The following is a 19,183-nucleotide window of genomic DNA, read 5'->3' as shown; positions in this document are numbered from 1 at the left end:
CCATCTGATCCCCATTCCTGGAAGGATTGATTCCCCAAGCTGGGCTCAGGCATCTGAGTGGTTGACAAGTGGTGAGGTGACTCCAAGCCTCAGCTGGGACAGGGAAAGGCAGATCTAGCCCGCTGTCTCCATTGAGCCGAGGAGGGCAGGGAGGCAAGGCCACACTGTGAACTATGACTTCCAAGCTGGACCTACAGGACCTTGGTCCTGCTGCCTCACCCCCAGGGTGAGCCACGGGGAGAGGTGCTGTGAGGAACTGAATACGAGAGGGCCTGGTTGTTTTAACAGGACTTCTTTATGCCATCCTAGGTCCTACTGCTGGCATTAGGGCCAGATGGAGTCATTCGTGGTGTGCAAAGATGAGGTGTCTGTGTCTGTGAGGCCAGGGCTGTGCAAAAGCTCAAGCCCTTCATCTCACCATGCCTCACCTCTCCCCAGACTGGATTCGCTGCTCTTGCGAGCCCCTTCCTCACCACCTTGCATGACTAGTTCCCACCACAGGTCTTGTCTATACCATTGCCCCCCTTTGTTCTGCCAGGCCCTTTTTCATTTTTAAATCCTGGACATAGCATGTCAGAGTTCAACCGTGCATCCCAGTGCCCAGTGCATTGCATGCAGTAGGTGCTCAATAAGCAGCTGCTGAATGGATGGCTGGATGGATGAAAGGACACTGGAGTTAGAGTCAGGAGACCTGGATTCTGGCTTCAGCTTGACCACTAACTGGCTGTGTGGCTTAGGACAAATCACTTAACCTCTCTGGGCCTCCGTTTTCTACTCCCTAAAGCTATTCACACAGATGAAAAGAGATAACGAAGATGATTTATTCCCTTATTAATGTGGTCTCTTTGGCCCTAAATCCTCAGGATGTTTTCTTCCTTTCACCTAACTGCATGTAACCACAGGAGAACTTGTGGCCACATCTTGTGTGTGCCTTGTCTTCCACAAAGGGCAGGGTCCAGAGATTCTGCCACCCATCCACAATAACCACCTGTCCACTGAAGTTCCCAATCTGTACCTCCAGACCTGCCTTCTCTCCTAAGCTATTCTAAGGCCTGTCCATCCATTACCAGAAATTCAATGACAGAATCCAAACTCTGCATCCTCTTCTCCAAACCCACTCTGTGTTCCTTCTTCTCAATGAATGACCCCATCATCCACCCAGTTGCCCCGTCAGAAACCCAGGGGTCAAATTGTCCACTCAGTTTCCACCACCCACAGTTACCAAGTCCTGTTGACTTCACTTCCTCATCTTTTTTCCACCTGTGCCGTGGCCTCTGCTCCATCACCCAGACCTTGGCCACAGCCTCCTGTCTGTGGTATTAACTCCTCCAGCCTCATTCTGAAAGGTACATCTGATTCCATCCCTTCCTCTTTAGAATCCTTCAGTGTCTCCCTATGTTTCTCAGGGTCAAGTCCAAACCCTCGCACTGTGGCTTATGTACAGCCCTGTGTGTTCTGGCCCCTGCCTACCTCTCCAGCCTCAGCTTTCAACGTCTTCACCCACTTCAAACTCCTGACTCCACTGTTCTGAATGAACTGCCTGCAGTCTCAGGAATTTGCAGTCCACTTTCCCACCTATGGACCTTTGCACGTGCTGCTCCCTGCCTCTTTACTTGGCTAACCTCAATTCAAACTTCAGGTCTCTGATTTCTGGAAGATCTCCCTGACTTCCTGAAGCTCCCACCCTCAAGACTTGAATAGGTGCTCCTTCTGTACGAGTCTACAACACCATACTCTTACCATGATCTTATCATGTCTCCTGTTACTGACACTCACCACAGTGTGTTGTCACATCCTGTGTGTCTTTCCCAGCAAATTGTGGGTTCCTTGAAGAGACTGTGCCTGATTCATCTACGTGCCCTCAGTATCTGTGCCAGACACAGGATAGGCAGAGGCAGTAGAGCACAGGGGATTTAAGAATCCAGACTTTGGCTGAGCCCCATCCAATACACGTCTGCACGTGGCCACTGAATGCTTACAATGTTGAGTGTCTACACTGAGAAGTGCTGTGAGTCTAAAATTCACACTGGGGGCTTCCCTGGCACTCCAGTGGTTACGACTCTGCACTTCTAATGCCCTAGTTGGGGAACTAAGATCCCACCTGCTGCTTGGCCAAAAAAACAAAAACAAAAACAAAACAAAACAAAACAAAAAAAACCCACATAAAATTCACACTGGATTTCAAAAGCTTCGCATGAAAACAAGAGTGTTAAGTATCTCATTAATACTTTTTTATATTGATTATATGTTGAAATAATAGTATTTTGGATATATTGGGTTGAGTAAAATATCTTATTAAAATTAATTTCACCTATTTATTTTTACTCTTTAGAATGGGGTTCTTAGAAAATGTAAAACTACACACACGGCTCACGTTATACTTCCTCTGGACAGCACTGCCCTGAGCTAGACCCCTAGGTCCAAATCCAGGCTCCATTACTCACTAGCCATATATAGCCTTGGGCAAGATGTTTAGATATTCTGTGCCTCAGTTTTCACAGCTGTAAAATGAGGATAGTATTAGAATCCTCTGCATAGGGTTGTTATAAATATTAAATGAGTTAACTGGTGCTTTGCAGATAGGAAGTCCAATATAAATATTAACCATCGTTCTGATTACTCAATTAATTACTCAATTAATATTTGTTGAATAAAGCATTGAATTTCTGAATCCTAACCTCCTTACCTCCACCCTATCCCTGCAGCTCCGGCTTATCTGTCATTCAACATTTATTCAGCAAATATTTATTGAGAAACTGCAATGAGTCAGGCACTGTGATCGACACTGCAGGCAAGGAGGAACATTTAATCGATCAATTAATTGATTCAGTGAATCTTTGTGAAGCATATCTTTTGTGTCAGCTGCTGGCTGGGCTCTGGGATACACAGAGGCTAAATGCTGCCCTCCAGGGCTCTTGGGCACATGATCTTAGCAAGGTCATGGCTGCACTGTGGGCTGTGTGCTGGGACAGTGGATGCACAGGGTGATGGAGATGACGGGGATGAGCATCAGGAAATACTTCCTGGAGGGGATGACTGATGCCTGGGCGGCGTCCGTCCAGGCAGAGGGAGGCCATGCCTGGGAGAGGAGAGACATTTCCTCCATCATCCATCAGATGCTGAGCAGAGAGAAGCAGGGTCACAAAACTTAGCCTGAGACGTGCAGCCACATCAGTATCAGTTGAGGCGACTGTTTGTTCCTAAGTGGACAAGCCAGCTGGTTGATTGAATTTTTCACTCATCATTAGGATGCGGAACAGAATCTAGAAAACACAGCTCTCCAGCCAGAAGCCTCGGCACCCCTGGGTTTGAGTTTGGGCCCCCAGATGGCAACACCCATCCAGCCCCCCTAAACACTAGAGCCAGACTCCTCTGCCGTTTAGTGCACAGCTGGTAAGTTAAAAGCAGTTTAGCGATAATTCCATCTCCACACTGAAGACTTCCAGAGACTGTTAATGAATTTAAATGCTGGGGATTTTCTCTGATGCCTCATTGCATATGCTTGTTACATTAAGATGCTAATAAGGGATCTGTTGGACAGAGGTGCTAGAGCTGGACCAGGGACCAGGCCCAGTGGCCTGGGTGGGGTTGCAGGCTGGTCATTTCTTATTAGTGCTTAATCAGTGAACTCTCCAAACAGGTTAACTGGCCTTGGCTTCCGTGGGGACTGAGACTCAGCCGTGGGGACTGAGACTCAGCCAGCGCTGGGTCAGCTGGCTCACAGAGGCCTCTTCAAACAAGAAGGCTAATGGGCGCAGGGCTTATTATGCAAACAGGGAAGTCTCTGTAGGGCTTGAAGGCCTGAGGCCCCACAGAGAGGCTGTGCCTTCCTCAGGGACTGAGGGGAATGCTCAGAACACAAGTTGAATGGAAGCATTGATTGTCATCTGTTCCATCACTTGGGTTGGAGGATGGAGGGGGGAGATGGAAGATGGAAGGAGTGGGTGGAGGGAGACAGAGGAGGGGTGAGAGAGATGTTTACCCTGGCACTGAGTGGCAGAGGTGCTTCGAGGCTGGGGGATGGCCAGGCTGACCCTTGGCGCTGCCCTTGGGGACGGTCTCTCCCCCATTTCACAGAAGCCAAAAGGGAAAGAAATAGAGAGGCAAAAGACCCAGGAGGACTTAGACTTGCAGCGAGGTTAAGGATGCCGACTTCTGGTGCCAGACAGCCTGTCTCGATCCCAGCCTGTCTCTACCACTCACGAGCTGTGTGACCTCGGGCCATAAGTGACTGAAGGACTCTGTGCCTCAGTTTTCCCATTTGTAAAATGTGACTAGTAATAACACCTGCTTTATTTCAGTTTTATTTGTCAATTATACCTCACTAAAGCAGAAGAAAGTGTAAGAAAGAAAGGGTGAAATGAGTTAATGTATGTTCAGTGTCCAGAGTGCTGAAAGCACTTACTCAGTATCTTAGAATTATTCCTCTTAGCAGCCAACATGGCTGAAGTCCTCCCTGGCCCATTTTCAGGTTCTGCTTCTAGAGAAGAGATTGAGACCAGGGATGCAGAGAAGCAGGGGCCCTGCCTGGAGGTGCTGCAAGGATCCTCCCTCCCTGCCCGCTCCCCCGGAAGCCACTTCCTTCGGCTTCCTGCAAATCCACTGGCAATTTTGTAAATTTGCTTAAGGATTAAATTAATAAGCTGCTCTTTCTTGGCTTCCACAGCTGTACAGACTGGGGCTCCTGTGCCCTGGGAAACGCCTTCTGAGGCAGCGTCTGGAGGAAGTAAAGCCACTTCCGAGCTTACCTCCTCCTCAGGGGCACCCCCAGGATTGACCTCTGTCCCTCCTTCTGCATATACACTGCTCTCCCAGCACTGACGTGTGCAATTGTGACAGAGGGCAGGGGACCCTCTCACCGTGTGAGCCTTTTAAAAAAAATTTTATGGGAGTATAGTTGATTTACAATGTTGTGTTAGTTTCAGGTTTACAGCAAAGTGAGTCAGATATACATCTGTCCACTCTTTTTTAGATTCTTTTCCCATATAGGCCATTACAGAGTATTGAGTAGAGTTCCCTGTGCTATACAGTAGGTCCTTATTAGTTATCTATTTATATAGAGTAGTGTGCATATGTCAATCCCTATCTTCCAATTTATCCCTCCCTCCCCCGCTTATCCCCTGGTAACCTTAAGTTTGTTTTCTATCAATACATTGTGTGAGCCTTTGTGAGTCCATATCTGCGTGTTTGTCTTCCTCCCTCAGACTGGGTTCTTGACCTCAGAACTCTGCCTCTCCCATCAGCCTGGGAGATCCTCCAGGGTAGGGTCTGTGTCTCCTCCATCAGATGGCACTTCTTGGATGGGAGCCTCCCACGCCCCCCAACAGGTAGCTTTGGGGCCCAGAACCCCTGCCCACCTGTCAAGTTCTTCTGAATCGGGAGGAAGATGAGGGGGCAGAGGAAGGAGGGCTGGCAGGGCTCCTAAACCACCTTGTTCTAGAAATTCTAGATGGGAAGGATCTTGGTGGTTGGATGTGAGTGTGTTCTATCCACGCCACCCTTTCTCCACTTTTAGGGCTGACCGCTCCCAGGTGGAACATAGGGTGACTTTGCTGGGTGGAATGGGGTGGAGGAGGGCTCCCCAGGATGGACAGATGCCTCCCACAACCTCAAGCTGGCCCCTGTGTACCACCTCCAGCCCCCAGTATGGGGGGGTGTGCTTCAGGGGTAGAGGCTTTCATGGTCTCGATGGCTCATCTCCCTGGTACCACCAGGGCCTGGGCTGCCTCATGGTCCTCAGTCTCCCCTCTCCCTTGCCCAGCACCAGGCCTCTCCCAACCCGGCTGGGGGACCTCCCTGGTAGCTGAGCTCTGTGAGCTCGGGCTGGAGTGGAAGGCGCCAGTGGTCGGGGATGGAGAAGGAGACCTTCCTCCTCTGTGCCCCCAGCCCCGGGCTGAGGCCATGGCTGTGGGCTCCCCTAGGACCGTTCCATCTCTGCTGTCTCTGCCTTCCGCTCCTTCTGCCTCTTGCTACCACATGAGCCTCCTGTAGAGTAACTGGAGCTGGAGAAACGCCTGCATCCATCCAGCTGCCGCTGTGCTCCAAGACTTTGATTAAGGGTCAGCGGGTTAGCTGGTTGCCATTCAGCATGCAGGCGGGGCTGGGCATCACCTGATCCCTCTCCTCCCCTAGGCAGTGGCTCTGCCGGGAGAACAGCAATGAAATGAGGGTGTCTGGAGGCTCAGGGAAGAGAGAAAGTGGGGCCCAGGGCCTGTCCATTAGATACCAAGTCTCCCCTGCCCTGACTCTGTTCCTGTACACCAGGGGCACCCCAGCTAGTGCACCCCAGCCACTCCCAGAGATCCTCAAGCTTCAGGAGACTCACAGGAACCAGCTCCGACCTTTCTGCAGAAGTTCTGATGGTGAGCATCCAGGCTGTGCTTACATGCTTCCAGGGATGGGGAGCTCACTTCCTATCCACACAGCCCATTCGTTCCAGAGTGGGACATTTCTGTCTATTAAAAGTTCTTTCAGGCTTCCCTGGTGGCGCAGTGGTTGGGGTTCCGCCTGCCGATGCAGGGGAAGTGGGTTCGTGCCCCGGTCCAGGAGGATCCCGCGTGCCACGGAGAGGCTGGGCCCGTGGGCCGTGGCCGCTGGGCCTGCGTGTCCGGAGCCTGTGCTCCGCGACGGGAGAGGCTGCGGCAGTGAGAGGCCCGCGTACTACACACACACAAAAAAAAGTTCTTTCTTGTATCAAACTGGAATCTATCTTTCGATAACATCTCCTCCCTGGCCTGTTTCTGGCCTTTGGAGACATGCAGACTAAGGCAATCTCTTTTCTGTGAGTGGCCTTCAAGAATTTTAAGGCAGAAGTGTTTCCTTCCTTCTGGACAGCATCCTCTCTTTGCTGTCTAGACACCTCACCTTGCCTGTTGCTCTCCTCTAGATGCTCCTGTTGGCTTTGGAGTCAAAAGCCCTTGGTCCCTGCTCTGCCACGTAGCAACGTGGTGCTCTTGGGCGTAGCATTTCATGTCTCTGAGACTCAGCTTTCGGATCTATAAAATGGGGACAAATTGAGTGAGAATGGGTGTGAAGTGTCTAGCACAGTGCCTGCCACAGAGCAGGTCTGCAAGGCTCCATGGTCCCTTCCTCTCCCTTATCCAGGAAGTCTCCTTCTCCCCATCCCCAGCCTCCCTTGGAAGGCCCATCGTACCCCTATCCTGCCTCTGTCCAGCCAGGCTTCCCCCGACTCTCCTCTCCCATCTACAGGCAAAGGAGGCAACCCTGTGCTGGGGTCGAAAAATGGCCCTGGTGGTAAGAGTTTTCCCTGACATTGAACTCCCTCCTGCCACTGCAGCAGGGTGTCGTTTCCTCTGGCCGAGGCCTCCTGGAGAGAGTTCTCCGAGGATTTCTGGCTGCCTCCACCTCCCCACCTTCAGCTCCTTTTCCCCCTAAGGAGTCCCCAGCCACCCCCCTGGCTCAGCAGGCACAGGGCACACGGCTGGGGCACTATTTCAAGACTTTGTGTTTCTGGGGGAGGTTCTAATTACCCCTGGAGACATGTCTGAATTACAGACCCCCACGGGTGCATGACACACACTATTTATGTTCTGCCTTCAGTAATTGTATCTTTGGTGAACTATGCAGTCTTGTGGAAAAATACAAGTCTGGCAGTGGAACGAGAGATGCTGAGAAGGTCTCGGCTGCCTCCCAGCCTGTGTCCACGAGCTACACGCCCAAGTCCTCACCAGAGGCCTGGGGAGTGCTTTGGCTTGGTTTCCAAGGCGCTTCTCACGTGGCTTCCATCTTCCACTGTCAATGTGGGACCGCCCCCCCCCACAAAAGCAGACCCCAAGTGGAAGATTGCTTAATGGTCACAAACCCCTGCCGTCCTTGCATGCACACTGTTCACTGCAACTCCCATTCATAGAGGAGTCTGTTTCTCCAAACCTGGGTGGCCTGTGATTGCCTTGACCTACAGGATGCAGTGCAAAGGGTGTTTGTGATCTGAGGCCTAGGCCTTAAGAGGAGCAGCTTTCTCCTTTGCCATCATGGGGTATTGTCCTGAGGTGTCATGCATGGAAGCCAGTCTAGCTACTACAGGATGGGAAGCCCTGAGTGGGAGAACAGAGTCTCCTGGCCACGGGCCAGCACCACCAGCCTGTCTGATATGTGGGTGAGGCCAGCTTTGACCTTCCAGCTGGATGTAGCTGAGAGACTTGGCCATACCGCAGAGGATCCACTCAGCCACCCACAGAATCGGGAGAAATGAGAAATCGTTGCTGTTTCCAGCCATTTTGGGGTAGTTTGTAATGTAGCAATAGTACCTGAAACAGAGTCTGGTGCAAGTGCTCTATTTGGGAGGCGATCGCAGGAAGCTCTGAGGAGTGGGGAGGTGAGACGGGGGAGGGGAAGCCAGGCAGGTGTGTTCATGCAGGGTGGCTGGGGCTCAGCCTCACAAAGGGACCCTCTGAGACACTGTGCCCAGTGTCCCTCAGATCGGTCCCACAGAGCAGGGAGGAAGGTGGGGGGTTTATCCCCATCTGTGGTGGGTGGCCTCCAGGCTATTAACTCCCTGGCATTTTGAGCCTGCCCTGCACAAGGGCTGGCACCCCCTGGGGTCAGAGACCTCCCACAGGCTGTGGCTTAGGAAGCAGCTGGCATGTCCATCTGGAGGTGACCTCTGGGGTTGGCTGAGGGGATGTGGGCATGACCCCAGCTACTTGAGCAATCAGTATTTACTGAGCACCCATCATGTACCCAGCTCCTTCTAGGCTCTGGGAACACACTGACGGACAGGACAAGTTCATCTGCCCTCTGGTGGCTCATAGTCTGGAGAAAGAGACAAACAAATGAGAACAAATTCTCCATGGGGACAGTGCTGTCCCTTAGGGAGAGCTTTGGGAATAAGTGAAGGTGTTTTGATGGTCACAGTTACTATAGAGGATGCTGCTGGCATTGAGTGGGAAGTGCCGGTGATTCCTAAAGTCTTACAAACCACACGGGAGAGTCTTGCATAACAAAGAATTACCCCGCATCCTGCCTGACTTTCAAATATCCTGGTTGACATTTAAATAGGTGAAAACCTGTTTATAATTATTTGAGCCTGGAACCTAACTCTGTTTTGTATATAAACATAAAGCATTTGTGTCCTGAATTTCCAGGAATACAACTACCGCGTAAATTGAAGGAAGACTGTATTTTGTTCTGTTGCAAACATTACCCGGAGTTATTCATCATTTTTGGAAAATCACATTTCCGATGACAATGCTCTTTGTGGTATTTGAGTCCCACCCATAACCCCTGAATGTCAGGCTGCATTTGAGGCTGCGGCCCTTGCGTTGATCCAGCTTGTGGGTGCAAGGTTCTGACTTTTTCGTTACGTCTTCTCGTGTACTTGAACCTGAGCATTTACATATTGAAATACATTTTTTATTAGAAATGATCTTTACTTTACTTTTGTATTATAGTTAAGACATTATGTTGATTTATTTTCAAACGATGTGTCTAGGAAGGTTATACGGTCTATGAATTTCATTTCAGGATTGTAAAGGAGCCATTGCAAGCTATTTGTTTTAAAAGCAGGGGATATAGGGCCTAGAACTAAAGGAGCATTTCAAGCCGATAGCACTGCAAATATGGGGCTTTGGGAAACAGAAGGAGGAGAGTCTTTCAATGGGGAGTGGGCCCCTGGGGAGGTCAAGGATCAGGGAAGACTTCACAGGGGAGGTGACACGTCAGCAGGTCTCAAAGGATGAATTCACAGAGCTCCCCTAAACAGTTCTGAAGGGTGGACGGGCAGAAACTCAGTGAGCTCTCAGTACATGTCGGTTGCATGGATGAATATTTAAGTTGTTTCACAAATGAACAAATTGCAAATTGAAGCTTGGAGAGGTTAAATGACTCCCCAAGATCCTAAGCTCTGAAGTCAACTGAGCTTATCACATATTCACCTAGCAAACATTTTGGACCACCTACTACATATCGAGGGCATATAAGCCCTGCCAGTTGATAGCTATTTACTGAACATCTACAGGGTGTCAATATTGGGGCTATAAGAGAGAATAAGACAAACCTTCTCACTGTGCAGAAAATCAGCATGGAAACCGGGATTTCTCAGCCTTGGCTCTACTGACATTGTGGGCTAGATAATTCTTTGTTGAGGGGAAGCTGCCCTGTGCATTTTAGGATGTTTAGCAGGGAATGGGGAAGAGAGTCTCCTCTGTTATCATCATTGTCATTGTCATTGCCATTGTCATCATCATCAGCATCACTTCTGATTACATGACACTTCCACATGCCAAGCACTGCTCTTTACACGTATTGACACATTTACTCCTCTCAACCTATAAGGTAGGTGTGATTATTTCCTCCATTTTACAGATGGGGAAACTGAGACACAGAGGAAGCCGCACGAGCAAAGTTCTCGAGCTCGTCATGTTTTAGGGGCCAAATGATGGTCAGCGTGACTGGAGCAGAGTAAACACAGGGGAGCGTGGTGGGGAATGCGTTGGGGGCCAGGGGGCAGAGCATGCAGGGTCTCGGAGGCCGTGGGTGCCCTGGAGACTGCACCCCTTCTCCTTTGTGGCTGGGAGGGTGGGCAGCTGAGCTCTCTCAGCTGAGTCCTTTGCTAGGAATTGTGGTCAGCTGAAGAGAGCTGTCTGGTCCCCTCAGGGTAATGCCCTGTGCCCGGGGGAAGACAGCCCACAGCCATGACAGGTCAATGCTGGGTGTAAGGCTTGACCTCCCTTCCTGGGACGCCTCGGAAGGACTATCCTACCCCAGCGCTCCCATGGGATCGGCTGAGGCCTCTGTTACAACTGTATGGCAGCTCACCTTTTCCCTTCCTTCCCCAACAGGTCCCGATCCTGAAAGCACACCCCAACCAACTTCCTGCATGCTGCTCTCCACCTCAGAGGCTGTCCAGGGAACCTGATCTGCAACATCATGGTCAGGTACTGGTTTATTTATTCTAGTTGCAACAGAAAGCCATTGGGGCATTTAAATGCGGGCAGAGTGTGACCTGAATTACACTCTAGAAAGTTTGCTCTGGCCGCTGTGTGAAAGAGCAGGGGTGGCAGTGAGAAGGCCAGCGGGGGACAGATGTAATAGTGCAGGTGAGAGGTGAGTGTGGGGCTGGAGCAGTGGAGATGGTGATAAATGGTCAGTTCCTGGATATGTTTATTTAGGAGGCGGAGCCAATAGGACTCTCTGTCGGGTGTGATGGAAAGAAGAATCAGGGATAACTCTGGGTATCTGAGCCTGGTGGATGGTGGTGCTACTTGCTGAGATATGGAAGCCTTTATAGGGAAAAGGAGTGGATTTGTGGGGGGATCAAAGGTGCTTCTTGGACCGGCTGAGTTTGAGATGCCTCAGATATTCAAGGGGAGATGTTGAATAGGCAGTTGGGGAAGTGAGTCTGCAGATCAAAGGAAGGGTCACAGCTGGAGATACAAGGGGAAGGCCGTCAGCACATAGATGGCGTGTGCAGTGTGAGGAGACCAGACCCCCTGAAGAGAGAAGGTTCATACACAGCATAAGGGGGCTGGGGCACCCCACGATTTAGGGTCCAGGCGGAGGAGAAACCTGGAAAGGTGATTCAGGAGAAGTGGCCCTGAAGGAGGAAGAAAGGTAAGTGAGGTGTTGTCAAGGAAGCAAGAGGAGCAATCATTTCAAAAGGAGGGAGTGGTCACCTCGATGAAGACTTCTGAGAGATGAAACAAGGCGAGGACAGAGACGTGACCATCGATTTCTTTTAGGTGTAGGTGATTGGTGACCTTAACTGTAGCTGGGTCAGTGGACAGGTGGTGACGAAATCTGCTTGGCAGTAATGAAGGAACGGGGACGAGGAGGTGGAGAGTGGACATGTACAACTCTTTGGAGGAGTTTTTCTATGAAGACAAGTGAGGGAAACAGGGCAACAGCAGGAGGGGATGCGGGGACCATGGAGGCATTTTTAAGATGCACTGTATTAAGGCATGTTTGTGTGGTGATGGAATGTTCCAACAGAGCGAGAAATGACGATGGTGCAGGAGAGAAAGGGGACCACAATAAGGGCAAAGTCCTAGAGTTGGCAAGAGTGGGTAAAGATAACTCACAGCGGGAGGTTGGAGGTAGATGGAGACTCTCCTTGTGTAATTATGGGAGGGAGGACAGACTACGTGGGTTGAGATGCAGGTAAGAAAGGAGGAATTGGTAGGAGGAATTCAAGGCAGATCTTTATTCCTGATTCTATTTTTTTCCTATGAAATATGAAACAAGATCATCAGGCGAGAGTAAAAGAATGAGAGACGCATTAGAGATTCAAGGAGAGAAGGTGGGAAATGGTGTTCTCAGAGATTAGGGAAGTGAATTTTCCAGGGAACTATAGTAGGATTCCCGGGCAGTTTTGAGAGCCCATCAGTATGAAGTAGGTCCAGTCATGATGAGTGCCTGATTGTCCGCGGTGGCTTTCAGCTGTTCGGTGCTAGCACAAAGTGGATGGATCGCTGGGTTTAACCAGAGTCAGGGTCTTGCCAGGTAATGTGACAAAAGCAAAGAAGGACGAGGGTGTTGGGGGCACTTGTGGCGGGATGGCTGGAGTGCTGACCCGTGGCATCCAGGCTGGTTAAGGGAGGCTTCATCCAGGGTGATGGATTTGAGAAAATGGAAGCGGTCTCTATGAGGTTAGTGCTGCTAGGATGGGGGCATCAGAGTGGGTGAGATGGAAGGAGAGGGGTGACGGGCAGAGTATTTTCAGAGATGTTTATAATCAAGATTTCAAGGGAGGTGCAGATATGATAATATAAGGTTTAGAGAATGAGCATATGATGGGAAGGTGGAAGGAGATCAAAAGAACTGAGAGGCCAGTGCATTGCCTCGACCCTCTTCATGGATGCTGGCTAATGACAGGTGTTTGATGGAGAAGGTGGTGAGGCGAGTGCTCAGCTCCTCAGTGAGTGAGGGCTGTGAATGATTGCAGCTAGCGGGGAGGCAGGCGGTAGGTATCTGATGCCGTGCCCTTCAAAGATGGTAAAGCAAGAAGCCAGGGAAATTTCTGGGAAGTGAAACTTAGGAGCAATGGGTGTGAAAGAAAATAGATGCCACTTGAAAGGACTGTAGGAGAACCTGTGTTCTCAGAGGGGAGCCAGTCCTCGAGCAAGAAGGAGAAGGGAAACTTCAGAGAAAGCCGGGGATTGGGTGTATTTGCTAATGACCAGTGGATCCAGAGGGCTGGGAGTCTGGGAAGGGGTGGGAGATAGGGTCCGACTAGGGGGTGTGCAGGACAATGTTGGGATAAGCCCTAGGACCAAGGTGGGGGATGCCAGAGACCTGGATCCAACTGGGGACAGACTGCCTCAGCAGGGGGATGATGTGTGAGGTGGGGAAGGGAGGGGGATGAAACCCATCATGGCATTGGTCCTGGAGGCCCAGGTAGCTCTTCTGTCCTGTAATAGGGGATTTGGGCTTCTGGGGGATGGGCAGAGGCCTCCCTGGGGGCAGCCTGTTAGGCCGATTTAGGGCAGCTTGCAGGAGGGGTCCTTGGAGAGCAGTGGCAGCTAGAAGCCACATTTCTTTTTCTCTTCTCCCTCTACCTGAAACTGGGTTTTCTTCAAGAATACTGATAACCCTGCAGCCCTTTGGAGGGGAGGTGACCTTTTCTTTCTCTCACAGGTTACCTATGGACCTGGGATGGGATCCTGGGGTGGGGTCTGTCTCCTCCTTGCTTGAGGGCTTCAGGTTCCCCACCAGAAAGGGCTGACCTCCAAAGCGCTCAGCAGTGAAAGCTGGTCTTCCCAGGTAGTGGCCGGCGTGTCCAGCGCTGAGTCATGGGAGAGGAAGCAGATCCCTGCCCGCGAGGAAGGGCTCCAGGGCTTGGAAGGGAGGTTGTTCAGGTGCAGGGCCGCAAGTGACCTGAGCGAGCAGAGGAGGCTCGTTGGAGAGCTGAGGGCCTGGAGTCTAGCGAGGAGAGGGCAACGGCTGGCAGAGCATTGGGCTCTCAGGGGTCAGGATGGGTAGGAGGAAGGGCCAGAAACTCTGACCCCATATTGGCCACATGGTTCACTCATTGATCTGTAGGTGGCGAGAGTCACGAGAGCTGAAATGAGCAGCACCTGGTCAGACTGTGTTCTAGAAAGTTCACCTCAGCAGCATGGGTGGGTGAGGGAAGGGGAGCGGCACCCACCTGGAGAGAGGGCACCAGTTCAAAGACTGAATCCAGAGCTGCGAGTGAAGCTTTTGGCTCCTGCCCAGTGGGCTTCCATGCTCCATGCAGGTGGGGGCCGGGGAAGGAGCCCTTTTCCTTGCTGAGCGGCTTCCACATGCCTCTTGGCTCCCTACCTGCCTTCTCCTAGGGTTCCTTCCCAGCCTGGAGTCTCACTCCCAGCTGCCCCTGCTACCCAGGAAGGGTTTGGGAGCCGGGGTTGGCTGTTGCTGTCCTCCTCAACACTCTTGGAATCCTGGGGCTCCATCTCTGGTTTTGAGGTGGAAAAGAAGTGGGGGGATTGCTTGGGAACAGGTCTCTGGGGCCCTGGAATCCAGAGTCAGTCTTGCCAGGGGGACCTTCTGTCTAGGATTCAACCCCTCCCAATGTCCCTTAATACCCAGGGCTGGAGCCAATTTGACTGACTATTTCTCTCCGGCATAGCCAGAGGCCTCTGGGTACAGACGGCTTTGCTTGGATCTGACAGGCATGGGGTGATTGCCCCCCAGGGTTACACCTCTCGGATGGTCAGTTCCTCCCTGACCTCAAGCTCTCCCCACTTTCATGGCTGGAGGGTGAAAGCCTGACTCATAGTGGGGCATGACTTGTGCCAGGTGACACAGTTTCTCCCTGCTGACCCCGGAATTAGGGAAGGCTCTATCCTCCAACCCACTTTCTGCTCAGCTTCGGAGGGCCAGGTGAGCATAGGGGATGCACGGTTCCCTGGCCTGGGTTTTAATCTCAGTTCTGCTGCTACCCCTGTCGACATCGCCCTCATCTCCCCCGGGCAGGAATCATGTCACCAGTGTCCATTCCTGGGTACCTCACTGCAGCACCAGAAGGCGTCCTTTATTTGTGCCCATTTCACAAATGAGGAGACTGAGGCTCAGACAGGTGAACTGACTTTTCCGAGGCCATATAAGTGAAAGAGGTGTGTTTGAAAACAGACTCTCCTGGCTCCAAATCCAGTGCTCTTTCTGCTGCCTGGGGCCTTGGTCCTCCCATCTGGTCAATGGAGGAGTCTGGACTGTTAATCTAGAAATTTCCTCCCTGGTCTAGGTTTTAGGGTATCTCGGGGGAGTGACATGTTCGGGAGCAGAGCTTGTTATGGGGGAAGGGAGTGGGGGGCATGAAAGGGGCAGGAGAAACTTTCCAGCTGGGTCCCCCATTCTCACATTCAACTCTTGACATTTTTTTTCAAATGAGTTTATTTCTCCTGTCTCAGAGCTACCCTGACAGGTTCAAAAGAAACTGTTCATCCCGTAACTTTAAACTTGGTCCTATTACCAGACCACACCATCTGCAGCATATTATGAATTAATTAAAAATAAACCTGTAATTATCTTGTTAATAGAGCAATTATATTACATTGTAATTTTTGTGTTAAAGCTTTAACTTGTTAAATGTTAAATTGTAATATATACCATACTTTTTGTAAGCCGAAATCAGCAAAGTCTCATTGTTTGAACACACTGGGAACCTCAAACAATGAAGTGGCCTCTGAGGGGCCCCACGGTCACAGGACCTTTCCTGGAGCCTGGTCAGAACATTGGGCAGAGAAGGAGGCAGGCTCTGTATTTATTTCCCAGCTTTCTCTTCAACTATTTTTTTCCTTGTAAAGAGCTGCCCTTCAGCCAAGCCTGGAAGTCCACAGGCTGTCAAAAAAAACCCTGCAAAATCAAAGCAGAAGGAAATTAGAAAATAGGACAGAAGCCCTGACTTCTGTAGTGGGCCTCGGGCAGGGGTCAGAGGTCAGGGTGGTGGGGACTTGTGGTCAGTCAGTGGGACACCTGCGCTTGTAGGGCAGGGGCGTCGGTGTGTGAGAGTGTGTGTGGGGGGCACCCAGATGGGAACGGGCTGGAGATGGGGAGGAGGTGGTCAGATGGGACGACTACCATGTATTCAGGCAGTCAGCACCCAGAAAAGTCCCAGGAGCTTCCCGGAGGAAGTGACATTCTTTCACCAAGCTGATCCGGAATTTAGCACAGAGATGTTAAAGCCCCTCCTTTATTCTCCTCTTCTCAGCTGCAGGGCACCCATCTCCCATCTCATCTCCCTCTGGAGGGTGTTCTACTCCAGGAAGAACTGAGTTAGCACTGCTCTCACCCTCTCCCAACTCCTATCCCACGAGAAACACATAACCTCGTGAAAAAATAAGCTTCATTTGAAGGCCAGAACCCTAGGCTGGCAGAGCTGGAAGGGACCTAAGCTACCACCTTGCCACAGTGCCCCGCCCCCACTTTATAGATGAGGAAACTGAAGCTCAGAGTAGATCAGTGACTCTGCTATGTCCCCAGTGCTCCATTTTCTCAGTATCTTTGGGGAGTTGGTAGGGTGAGTACAGGATGGGTGGGGTGGAGGGCAGGAAGCTGGGGGCATTCACATTTGCTTGGAGTTCTGGGTCTCCAGTAGCAAAGCTTGTGGAGAACTGGCTCTTGTACCGTACCGACACCCAAAAATCTGTTTCCTGTGTTCCACCGTGCTGCAGGCCAGCTCTCGGGAAAATTGAATCAGTGCAGTGAGACTGGAAGTGACCTCAGGGAGCATCTTCATCCCACTCATCACCACCCCTACCTTTATTTTCAGAGGAGGAAGCTGGGACCAGAGAGGGGCAGTGACTTGCCCAAGATCACACAGCAGGCCCCAGGAACCCTAGTCTGCACTCAATGTGACTTCTGTCTGTCTCCATCAGCACTGTCCCAGCCTCTTCTGCCCAGCTGCCCCCACCCCGTCTCTGCCTCCCTGTCCACACACCTGCTTGGCCTACCATCCACCTACACCAACTCCTCTCCTGTCTTTTGAACAAAAAGTGGCTCTCAAGGCCATGCAAGCCCCAGGGACAATGATAAGATCCACTACATGACATCTGACAGTTTGGGGGTGACCCTGTAGCCATATTCTCAACTAGCTTTTTATAACCATGGTGTATGGCAAGTACTGTCATTGTCTCCATTTAACAAACCGGAGAACCTAGGGGCAGCAGTAACCCTCAGAGCAGTTTTGGAACTAGAGGAAGTGTAGGGCCCTGGCTCTGGAGTTGAACGACCTGGGTTTGAGTCCAGGCTCTGCCGTGTCCTGGCCGTGCGTGACCCTGGGCCAGTCATTCACCTCCCTGGAGACTTACCTGTACAGGGGAGATAGTAACCATTGTTACCATGGGGTTAAATGAGTTGATTCATTTCTAGTGTGTAGGAGGACCTGGCAAAGAGAAAACCTCAATAATATTAACACTCATCAATATGATTATTGTGAGGACTTTTTTGCCTGCCCTCCTGCCTGGGTGGCATTTTCTATTCCTGGCAGGGGGATTAATTTGCATCGGTTCTCCCCTCTCAGCCCCGTTTAGCGCAAATGTGAGATGGGCAGTGGGAAGTGACCGGGCACCTTCTTGTGCTTCATGTTGGACCAGCTTCTACGCCTTACTGTGTGAACTGGGGAAAGTCACGTTCTCTGAGTCTCAATTTCTTCATCTGTGATCTGGGGAGAAACCTCACAGTGCTGCTGTAGAGTAGACATCAAATGAGAATGAGTATACAACATTAGTCACCATTAATAATATTTACGGCGTGATTATTGACTGGCAGGTGAGTGAAGTGTCTGAAAGGGAAGGAGTGGTCCCAACAGGAAGGCTGCCTGGAGGCCTCCTAGCTCCCAGGCTCCACACGGGCTCAGACACCATTGGCCCCTGGGCCAGGCCCACACTGAGGAAGCGCTGGGACCCCGTGGACCCTGGCTAGGCTGAGGTCGCAGTCCCAGCAGTGGCTGTCATCCCTGACCCAAACTGGCAGGGCTGGTGGGGAACCAAGTACAGAGGAGCCTTAAATCACAGCAGCGCTAACTGGGTTTTAAGTAACATTTGCTTCTAAGTACTCCTGTTTTTTCAGGAGGAGGGATGCCGGTGGTACATGGCAAGCAGTTCATCATGTTTCAACCCTCACCGCCCTCCCTTCCCTCCTCCTCCTCCATCTAAGGTTCTGCAGCTGTGGAAACCCTGGCTCAGCCCAGGGCTGTGTTCAGGCTTGGGACTGAGCTGATGGAGGTGGGAAAAGGGTCAGGAAGTTTCCTCTGGGAGCACTGGAAGCTGTTTTGCCTCCCTTTCTCCCTCCCCTGTTTCCTTTACTCATTTATTCATTTGTTCATTCATTCACTGGATCATTCACTCGCTTGTCCATCCATCCTCCCATCGTCACTTCCACATTCGTCAAACACCTACTAGACGTCAGGCTGAGATCTGGCTCCTGGGACAGCATCTATCCATCAAGTGCGCTTGCTGTCCATTCAAGGTCCTGGTGACCCGCACCTGCATTGCAGCTCTTAGAGGCAGGCAGTTCAGGCTCAAGCCGGGTCTGCTTCCTAAGTCTGAGCTCTTTCTTCCACACCTGCTCTTCTCTGACTGTTCTGCCTCCGCAACGTCATTGGGGTCATCTGCTGTCCCCCTCCCCCTGCCCTCCCCTGGCCTACTTCAGGCCTCACTGCCTTTCCAGATGACCTCCTCCTAACTGGTCTCTCCCTCCTCATCTGTCCTCCATATTAATGTTCCAGTCCAGTGGTGTCACTGTCCTTCTCAAAAGGCCCCAGTTGCTCCCTATTGGCTGAACGAAGCCCAGACTTTTCAACCTGGCGTGGAAGACTTGTTGCCTCTAACTCACTTCTTGTCTTTTCCCACTTACGCATACTACGGAAATTAGTCCATTTCCTCCTATCCAGCTGCACTACTGGACTTGCCATCGCGAAGTTTGTTTACTTACGCATCTCCCTCTGCTTTGTTTACTTACGCATCTCCCTCTGCTTGATGACCACGCCGTGTCCACAGGTACAGATCTTACCTGTATTAAAGAACATGTTTAAGTCCTGCTTGCCCCATAACTCTTTCCCAGTCCCGTGCCTCCCCCAGCTGGAATCACCTCCCCCTCCTCTGGGCCACAGAGCACTTCACCAGAGTTTCCATTAGGACCCTCACACTTTGCAGCTTGGAATTTATGGACACGTCTTGAAGTTCCTTGAGGTAAGCAGCATGGCTTGGCCATCTCTGCATCCCTACAGCCCTTGCACAAAGCTATG

General features: G+C 51.2%; 1 long non-coding RNA gene across 1 annotated transcript in view; it reads left to right on the top strand.

Moving 5' to 3' along the window:
* LOC132510841 (uncharacterized) overlaps positions 1-19,183 on the top strand; it is a 104,909-nt gene that overhangs the window by 65,047 nt on the left and 20,679 nt on the right. The window contains exon 2 of the long non-coding RNA XR_009537444.1: positions 10,800-10,895. This is a non-coding gene — a long non-coding RNA (uncharacterized LOC132510841). The remainder of the gene's footprint in view (positions 1-10,799; positions 10,896-19,183) is intronic.

The sequence above is a fragment of the Lagenorhynchus albirostris genome, chromosome 20, assembly GCF_949774975.1.
Source record: "Lagenorhynchus albirostris chromosome 20, mLagAlb1.1, whole genome shotgun sequence".
Taxonomy (NCBI): Eukaryota; Metazoa; Chordata; class Mammalia; order Artiodactyla; family Delphinidae; genus Lagenorhynchus; species Lagenorhynchus albirostris.
This window is presented reverse-complemented; position numbering and strand designations above follow the sequence as displayed.